Here is a 10,357-nt window from a genome sequence, read left to right as displayed (position 1 = left end):
CTGAAATATAGAGTGATTTATCCTTGTTAGACTTCTTGATTCTTCAGTTTAGACCCGCCGATAGCGTGCAGAGGCACTCGCCGGATACGCTATGCCTAATCATCGGTGGGGACCGATCTGGGCGCGGGTAGCTGGCGAAAGCTAAAACGTGTGTATTTGAGCCTCAGAACCTTTCTTTAGTACAATAGGGAAAGTGGAAGCGCACGAATCGCCTCAGCTTTGTTATCGGTGCGATATTATCAAGCAGCGGTAGGCTTCGAACTCGGGGTCCGTTCGAGCGCGTCTGAACGACTACTGGATTTCATGTCCACTCCACAACACTGCAACAATGGCGATAACTCCCAGTAACACGTTACGTGCGAACTACTAAAAAAGCGGCGTTCTCTGCGTTTGCGTGGTTTCGTTCAAGAATTTAGCTATCTGCCCTGTCAAAAGGGAAAATGCAAAAAACGAAAGTGATCTTCAGTGTCAGATGTGCAGGAATAAACAAGGCAGCTCACGCACCTATATTCCATGCTGCGACACGAAATAGTTCTATGACCCTAAGATATAGCGTTATTTAGGACAAGAGACTAGTATCAAGTGATGAAAATGTATAAAGCATTTAATATTCAGCAGCGCTCGTCCTTTTGTACTGGAGCCAGCGCAGCACAAACACAACCAGCACAGTTTCCAATGCGAACCAGCGCCTGTACGGCACAAACCAGTGCGCCCCAGCGTCATGGCAGTGGAGCCAGCGTCTCTTCCAGTGTGACCCAGCTCTCATCCAGCGTTCTCACTGGTCTCGAGTGAGTCCCAGCGAGCGCCAGCGTACCCAGTGCAATCCATTGCCAAAAAAAAAAAAAAAAAAAACCCGCTGGTTTCACAGTGGAAGTCGCTGGTTCTTGCAATCGGCATTTCAGAGGTTTGTTACCATCAAGCAAGAGCATCGTTAAAAAGACACTCATTGTCGAAGGCGAACATCACACTAATCGAAATTAGGAAAACTAAAGAAATATAATGGAAGCGCGCATTGTTGTTTCTGTCGCATATGCAGGTAAATCACAAAGATGTATACCAAGAAACACTAAGCAAAACTGCGCGTTAGCAGCCGCGTCATATCTCTTTGCTGGCATGCAGTGACTGCAGCACTTGGGGCGGGAACACATCGAACGCCGCCGCACATTTCTGCCACACACCACTCAAATGCGGCAAATGCACGCTGCAGAAACGAAGTTTTTTTTTTTTTTTTTTTCGAGGAATCTTCGTGGGTCACACAATGCACAGAGAAGGCACGGACCACATGAGCGCGATCCGCGCACGATAAGCACATCGCCACGAAAGCAAGATACGGAACACATAAGCGTAACCTGTGCCTCACGGGTAAAATTAAAAATCATCGTATATTTGTTGCTGTGCGACGGACACAAGCGCACGGAAACATCACACATTGCACATGTGTACCTCCGAGGTTGTGTCAACAATTTCTGGGCTACATTTAAACGACAGCAGGAAGTTACTTCAATGAGAAACGAAGTGAGGGCGCAGGTAGTGCAGGTAACGGCTGCGCATAAAGTCAGTTAGGGCTTCAAGGCCAGTGACCGAGGTTGAAATCGTCAATATCACACCCCAGCGATAGCTTACTCAGGGTGAATTGTTCAGATCTTGAAGGTCATGCTTTTTGCTGACTGCATGTGGCATAAGCCATTCAAAAGCAAGAACACTGCACGTAATTTATTTCTGCCCTAAACTATAGCACACAATATGAGCATGTCAATATTTATTCTTGTCTCTCAACATAATTTATGTAGTTCGGCCAAAATGGCACAAAACCTGCTGTAGTGGATATTATTGTAAGAATCACGGAGGCCACAAGAGCCGCACTATTATACAGACGGCGCTGGCGGCGCCGGTATTTTCGTATTCTACGCGATCGGTAGAATACGAAGGTACGGCCAGGGACCGGCGTGTTGTTACTCCTCCGTCTTCAACGGTTGTTGTGCCAGCTGCTTCGATGTGTTTGTTTAATCGTGTGTTATTAGGTTTGCTGTAATGAAATGAGACGCAGTTCGCGAGCACGAAAGTGCCAGAAGATGACTTGAGTCTCGCTGTAAGCACGCCGTATGTGTGGCGCGCCAGCTAAATGTGGACCAACGATTTTCATGCCGTGGAGTGCGTTCCCTTTGTCTCCGCTGGTTGTCGTGGAAAGTTTGGTGGACGGCGCAAAGAAGTAATGTGTATTATTAGCGTGCCTCAGCTCGTCCACTACCCAGCGGCTTGTATGCTGCAAGTAACATCGCAGACGCATCACTGGAAACTTGGAGAGCGCCTTTCGACCTCGTCGCACTGTTGAAACGGTAAGCAATCGTGCTCGCCAACTACACGTGCGTTCATGCGTGTTGTGTGTGCTTCCCGTGTGTGTATAGAGTGCCTTGCGAACGTAGCAAGTGGAATACCCACGACAACAGTGAACCCTGTGCTGATGCTTGCTACGCGCTGGTTGTAAGAATTGTGTACGCAACTCTATTGCCACAGTGCGGAATTGATAAACCTGATAAGCGTTTGCTTCCGCTGAGAAAAGTTTCGCAAATCGTGTTCACCTTGTGCAGCTGTGCGTGAGCTCCAGCTTGTCTGCTAAAGTTACATAGTAACGACCCGTCTACCTCTTCATCGATTCTTTATTAAGTGACGTTACCTCACTTATGTATGCTTCGACGTTGTGCACAATCTCTGCTTACGAGGTTTTTGGTTAACGAACAGTTATAGGGAAAAAATGTAAGCCAATCACAGCTTGCTACTAGTACAGCTTTATTTCCAAGACAAGATGTGTTGACATAACTGACTTAACTAAACTTGACAGGGGAAAGTTGCCTATACGAAGTAATGGAAAAAAAACTTATAGATTAGATTGTAATCTGCTGCTGCGGCGCGTCCAAAATTTTATTTGATGTAGAGGTCCCTATTATCATGACATTCGATGATTTCAAGCATTTGCTCTCTTTCCACATAAGTGCAGACATTGTTTTCATGACTCATTTAGGTGCTGATTGCATGTTTTCACGATGTCACAGCTTTATTGTGCCACTGCTATAAGCTAACATAGAACTCATTTTGTAGTGGCGAGGCCGTGACCCACAACATAAACTCCAAGATCGAGGAGCCCCCAGAAATGCAGACCCTGTGGATATATGGCTGCAGCAGCATGGTGTGTGATCTGGATGGTCATGTCAGGTGTGTATGAAATGTACGTGTTCCAAAAAGTGGGCTTGGTGTCATTCATGGTGAAGTTTATCAACACATTACTTAATGCAGCTTACTAAAGAGACTAAATATTTACGCAACTTTATTGAGCTTGCTACCTATTTGTGTGCATAGCCATTATGCCCACATTATTGTGTTCTGTATAAAACTATACCTAACCTTTCCTGATGTTTAGTATTTGTTTTGCGTAAGTTGCTTACCTGCAAGTTAAATATAATTTTTGCTTTGTACGTAGTATATTTGGGACTTTTTATTGTGGTTTTATTCTTTGAAAACTATTCCCTATGCTGGACCCCTTATTTGCATATTTTTTTGTTTGTGCTACAATCTCGTGCAGTTTTCTGTGCATGTAGGGATTCGAAGTGTAGTGGGCTAATTATGTTGCAGGTCTAAGCACGTAGTGTGCACACCATTGTTTATCATTGATACTTTTACAGTTACTTCTCTGTTCGCATAGTAACAGCTACTGCAAAATACACATTTGGTGAGCTTTAATTTCCTGATAATTAATATGAAGATCAGTATTTACTATGCTGCATTTACTTCAGTAGTACATAGGCTAGACTGATATGGATCTTTTGTGACCTACACGGGATGCCTTTTTTGCTTGTTGCATTAAAAATGCGGGCTCACCGACATGTCTTACTATATATGTGGTATGCCTCATCGATTTCACTTGTCAATTTTTACGGCCGATGAAAACAGATGAACGATTGTAATCCAACATGAAGACCCATTGTAGAAATGTACTGCCAAGTTGGACGACCATACTGGTCTTTTGAATGAAATATGGGGATCTCTTATACGCATAAGATGCCGGCCAGTTTGCCCTATGTACGCTTGACCACATGTGAAAGGGATACACTGCACTGCCTGTGACACACACGACAAATTTGGCGGTATCTTTCACCGAGCAAGCCTCCCTTGCCTGCTTGCCTTTCTCAATTCTCTTGCACACTGCTCTGCATATAGGCACCCTGACAAGAAAGGCTTGCTTAGATACCACTAAATTTGTCTTGTGTCTGTCAGGGGTAGTCTATTCTTGTGATCATGTGTGTATTTGGTCAAATGTACGTGCAGCAGATTGGCCGGTGCTTCAACACGTGCCTAAGACAGCACCATAGTTCACCCACCGGACCAGTATGTTCATCCCGCTTGACCATGCACCGATGGGACTGGGGCTGCGTGCCAGATTTAGACTGTTCATCTGTATTGGGCAGCTACGGTAACCAATTGACCATCAAAATTGCTGAGGAATGCCACATAAAAAGACTGGGTCACAATCTGTTTACTGAATTGTCTGCAACCTTCGTAGTAACAAATTTGTTTGTTGCATGTAGTTTTAGGCACGTTATTTCTTGTCAAATTTTCTGCTTGGCCTATAGAGCAGTTATGCAATCAATTTTCAAAGTTACGTATTTGTATAATTTCTGTTTTCGGTTTTTCACATGCTATGTTGCAAGAAGGACCCTTTTTAATTAAAACTGAATTAACTTTTCAATTGCAATTGGGAAGTCTTATCATTGCATTTAGGATACTAGTGTACATACCCGTACTAGATTAGAAACTAACTGTTTCAATAACTCAAGAAGCACGAATATACTGTGTCCATTGTATCTGACAGTGACACTGCGACTGTGTCCCGACTACCACAAATTGGCAGTTATCCATCATAATTTGCGAAAACAACTTAAAACATTATTGGACCCCATACAATGGATACTTCCATGCATCATCACGATTGCTCAAGCTCCATGTGAGAAATTTATTATTGGCATATTAAGCATAGTACATACCAACTATGGCTAACAGGGGATGGAATAATAATTTTGTCTACCGCTGAACGATAGAAGCCAGTAGGTCATTCCCTTCTTTTCAAAAAATTTGCTTCCTATGCATAGTGTGACGTCTGTATAGGACTCTTAGCTCATGGGTGTTCCTGCTTGCTTATGTTATAAAGGGGAATGTGTTGTCATTGCAAGATGAGATTAATGTGTGACTTAGGCTGTTGTCGTTTGGAGATACTTTTCGTCATCAGCCATGATATTCTAGTGCCAGGCACATTGGCCCAGTGCTGATGTCACAGAATCTTGGGAAAGTAAAAATATTTAAAAGTGATTCTCAAAAGGACTGCCGCTGTTTGGCAGAGTGGTGGGGAGGTGGGGCGTTCTGCCACTTTTCTGTTGTAATTTTTTTATGAAATACTGAAATGAAACTTAGCATAGTGCTACAACTATATAGATATTTGTGGCATGTTTGTGCCTGCTAATACATTACGGCTGAATGTTCATTACACCTTTTGAAAATTAATTTCAATTGTATTTTCCAGGCTCCACCGTCGCTGATTACTAGATGGACCAAATGAGGCCAAAAACTAGCCTTTCCTCGCTCCTTTCCTGGAAAGTGAAATAGCAGGTGATCATGTAAGAATGAACTTGCAACATGTAAGCAGTAGCCAAAGCTCCATACAGGTCATGCTGGTGGTGGAATGATAAGACAAACCGCAATATTTATTTGTTTACTTATTCACTTAATATTTATTTATTCATATCTCATGAGTACTGTGCAGTTTTACAGCAAGGAATCAGGTAAAATAAAGAAATATTGTTGCATCAAAGTAAACATGTTATTTGAAAAAGCATAATTCACGTAGCACAGTACCATGATGAAGCATTTTTAGACAACTAGTCTGCTTTTGATACGAATTCATGAAAACTGCAAATTTTGAAGAAACAGAGCAGTAAGGTTAATAAATCTTACTCATAACTAAAATATGACATCGCATTTCTGTTGGACCTAATACCGTAATTAAATCTGGCAAATTTGAGATACCATATGCTGCTCTAATATAGAATCACTAATTTATGAGTAGATGCGCGAAACTCTCAAACATTGCAACAATTTCATGTAAGCTGTAAATTCATATATAAAATTTGTTGACTTTAGACATAGCAGATGGCGTCTCCAGAACTGTGATATCTCTTTCTGGCACAGAGATGTGGATTATTAAGCTTTGTGGTGTTATTTTTCTTAAACCTGCCAAATAGTTCTTCCTGCAACAAGTAGAATTCTCAAATGTCACAAACTTAATTCAAGTTATTGCTGTGGTTGTCTCAAAAGTATTTCTGTATTTTGGATGTATTTGAGTAAGAAAAACGACAGAATTAACGAACTTGTGCTAGTCCTTTTTTTTTTCAATATACAGTTGCAAACTGAGTAAGTTCTTTTCCTTCAAGTTTTGCTGTGTTAAGCAAATTTTAACAAAAATTGATGGTGTTACTGTAAAAACTATTATTTAAACATTTTTAAATGTATCAAACCTCATCAAATTTCGTTCCATAGTTGCCGAGAAAAACTATTTTACTGTTCGTGTGCATTACATAGGAGCTCCCGAGCTAAATCTCTTTTTTAGTCATTGCGTCTGTCGGTCTGGTTTGTATTTCTCATCCTAATTTTAGAATATTGGCTCTGATCTCAAGATTGTTTCCCTTACAACGAAATACAAGCTTTTAAACTTTGTACGATATATGGTGTACTGCTCTATGAAAACCACTGTTTGGCACATTTTTGCAGGGCCTGCCAGTGCTAATTTTACACAAACATAGACTAAAAGGCTGTGTCGTTTCGGTATATGGTGTACTTATCTGTGAAAGCCACTATTTGCCACATTTTTGCAGGGACTGCCAGTGTTATTTTTGCAGTTAAACAGACTAAAATGTTGTGTCGTTTCGTCAGGCTGACACAACATTGCAGTGGACATTCATATAAGTCTATTCTCAGGCTTTAGTATCCAACCATTTAATGTGCGCTGCTGGAACAGGCACTTCTTTTGCAGTTTTAATGGTATGGTTTCTTGTCCTAGTCAAGCCTGTTATTGCCAGGTGTCAACTGTAATCAAGTGTGCCACTGATTTTTTTACCTCATGTTTCATGCGTTCACACCACCAGCTTGACCCGAGAAGCATGTTGGCAGCTGTTTGTGTGTTGCAAGTTCTAGTCTGAAGCGTGTATGTCACATATATGAAGCATGTATATAGTCTGAAGTGCAATAAACATTTTGAACTGAATAATTTGTGGTTGTAGTACCAATTATTTTGCCACTGCATTTACTGTAGTCCTTATTGCCTACAGTAGAACTTTGGTAAATATCAAGTACTTTACACACATTGGCCTAGCTTTTATAGGCATTTGCTTGTAGGGACTCGAAAGCAGCTGCATAGAAATATTCTATAGAATTTTGTCTTTAGCATCTCTAAAGGAACTCGATAGAAATATTCTATAGAAAGTTGCCTTTAGCATCTCTAAAGCAACTCGATAGAAATATTCTATAGAAATTTGTCTTTAGCATCTCTAAAGAAACTCGATAGAAATATTCTATCAAAATTTGTCTTTAGCATCTCTAAAGGAACTCGATAGGAATATTCTATAGAAATTTGTCTTTAGCACCTCTAAAGGAACTCGATAGAAATATTCTATAGAAATTTGTCTTTAACATCTCTAAAGCAACTCGATAGAAATATTCTATAGAAATTTGTCTTTAGCATCTCTAAAGCGACTCGATAGAAATATTCTATAGAAATGTGTCTTTAGAGTTCTTATAAGAATGCGGTGGCCAAATAACTTTTGGAACTCTATAGGAAAATTCTATAGGCAATCAAAATAAGCACAATAGAGTTCTATAGAGAAAATTCAAAAGACTTTCTAAAAAAACACATTAAAAATTTTTGTAAGGGGGTAGCCATTTTGTACATTGTAATACCTTGTACCAAAGATGTATTATCGCTAGTAACTCACTTACTCTTGTGAACCGTCACGAAACATTCAGCTTCTACCATTCGTGCGCTAACGGTGTAGTCCGTCATTTGCTGAGCGTATATGGTGCACATATATTCAAGTGTGCGCCCGTTCTCTTATTGACACGTTGGCGATAGAATAGGCGTAAGATTCCGTGCCAGTTGGACTAGATGTGTTTATATACTGTGCGCAAAACGAACAGTGGCTCTACTCTCTTTGTCATTGTTTAACGAACGGTTTTCACTTTTGCCGACGTTCAAGGGCTGAAGCACTCTTCTTGAAGGTCAGCGATACAACGCTGGCGGATGAGCAAGTTTCTGTATCCTCGAGGAGAGCCGTACATATCGAAGTGCCGGTAACACATACGGACAGTTGCTGCAGCGATTCGCGAACATATGACTACCCAGATTCATTACATTCCTTAACATGGCAGTCACTATTTTTGCAGCCAACTACTGCACACGTCCTCAATCCATATGATTCAATCCGGCATTATTGGAGCACAGTGCGCTAGCGAAAACTCAGTTGCATTTCCGACAGCTGCTGACGCAAGGTGAAAGCGGCATTGGTTTCGTATTCGTGCGCTGTCGCTGAGGCGACATGCGGCGCGCCGGTGAAAGCGCCATCTCGTTTCTCTAGGGCAAACTGCTCCACGAATAGAGTCAATAGAAGCAGGATTTTCGGTGCGCGTCCGACTACGCGCGTAAACTCTGCGGTGACGGTTTGCCGCGAGTTTCTTATGTCGAACGACATCTGCATCAAACTGGAACAACTATTTTCGCCGTTCGAATGCCGCACGAGCACAGCTAACCCTGCATCGTTCGGTCCGCGGAGGCGCAACAAGTCACGAGAAAAAAAAAAAAAAAAGAGTCCTTACGCGGAGGAAATGTGCGCGCCGAACTTATTATTATTATTATTTCCCTGATTATGTCAGTTCGCTTTAAATGACATGAATATCAAGTTCTGATGGAGTAATACTCCACTTAAACAATCCTTAATATCAAAAGTGTTCCTTTTTTTTTTTCAGGGAATGAAATGAGTTCAATTCTGGCTTAAATGAGGGCGAGTGTAAACACTTATGGTAATGTAATGCTTCAGAATAAAGAATTCGTTTAGTGAGCAGGAGGTTATGTCCACTCTCAGGGGTATGCAGCGACTGTACTTTATTGATATCATGTGGGCGTTCTGTTGAATTTGCATTCCGCACTTTCAATGCTGAAAGGATGTTATCTAATTATTGTCACTGTGTATACCGCGTTTGCATTTTACGACATCTATGTGTCAGCACAAAATGAACAGATCATTTACACTATATTGCTGTATTATTGTGCATGTGACAGTATGCACAAAGCTGGGTTGTTCTTGCAGTGCACATCACTCTGAAAGGTGTTCGTTTGTAATGAATTGCGGGTGTAACTTCCAGAAGCTGTAAAGGGGACTATGAGGGTCGCCGCATCAGAGGCCTCTATATTTATTTTGATCACCTGGGGTTCTTAACTGCGCACCCAAAGTAGGGTACACAAGCATTCTTGCACGAAATCTTTATCACAAGGCGGCCGCCGTGGTTGGGAATCTAACCCGTGGCCTCGTGCTAAGCAGGGATGATTGAGTGAGTGAACCAAATGCAAAACGAAAGCAATGAGTTCGAATTCGGGTCTTTTGGATGCAACTTACTTTCTCTAGTTTTTCTAAATTTTATTGCTCATTCTTTATCTGTAAAAACGCTATTTATTCCTGTTTTCTTTTTAACGAAAATTAGGCCTCTGGGATTGACAGGGCTTGCTAACATAACTTGAAGATTCTTGTATATTTTACAGCGAAGCTGTTAGCCTCTAGTTGGCCGGGATTTTTCGTGGAGTGCTCCCCAAAAACACGGCAGCTTGAAAGGAGGGATTGTGTTTGAGTTTCCGCGTAGGAGAATTAAGTTTTCTCGTATATTCGAATTACAACTCGGTGCTATCATGCCTGTAGGTTGTGCGTAAGTAACACTTTACGGATTTTGTGACACCGCTTATTTTGAGAAATTCAGTTAGTTCAAGAACGCACTTGCGCCAGATGGAGGGCGCACACGACTGAGGCCGCAGCTTCAACGGCAGCTGCAAAAGGAGCTTTGTCTTTCAGAATATCTGCCGAAGAGAATTATGTTTTTTTTTTTCTGGTATGTTCGTGTCACAATCCAACGCTAATCATGTCTGAAGCTTGTGTGTAACCCGTACTTTACGCATTTTCCGACGCAATTTGCTTTTAAACCGCCATCCCCTCGTAGTCCACTTCGGAGATTCTGAACGTTAAGCCCCTTACTTTATATGTTCACCCGTGCCCTC

General features: G+C 41.6%; 1 long non-coding RNA gene across 1 annotated transcript; it reads left to right on the top strand.

The window, feature by feature from the left end:
* Nucleotides 1–1,875: 1,875 nt before the first annotated feature.
* On the top strand, nucleotides 1,876–7,309 carry LOC129386473 (uncharacterized). The gene is made up of 3 exons (XR_008613846.2): nucleotides 1,876–2,336; nucleotides 3,097–3,210; nucleotides 5,570–7,309. It is a non-coding gene; the product is annotated as an uncharacterized lncRNA (long non-coding RNA).
* The last annotated feature ends 3,048 nt before the right edge of the window (nucleotides 7,310–10,357 follow it).

The sequence above is a fragment of the Dermacentor andersoni genome, chromosome 4, assembly GCF_023375885.2.
Source record: "Dermacentor andersoni chromosome 4, qqDerAnde1_hic_scaffold, whole genome shotgun sequence".
NCBI classification, from domain to species: domain Eukaryota; kingdom Metazoa; phylum Arthropoda; class Arachnida; order Ixodida; family Ixodidae; genus Dermacentor; species Dermacentor andersoni.
This window is presented reverse-complemented; position numbering and strand designations above follow the sequence as displayed.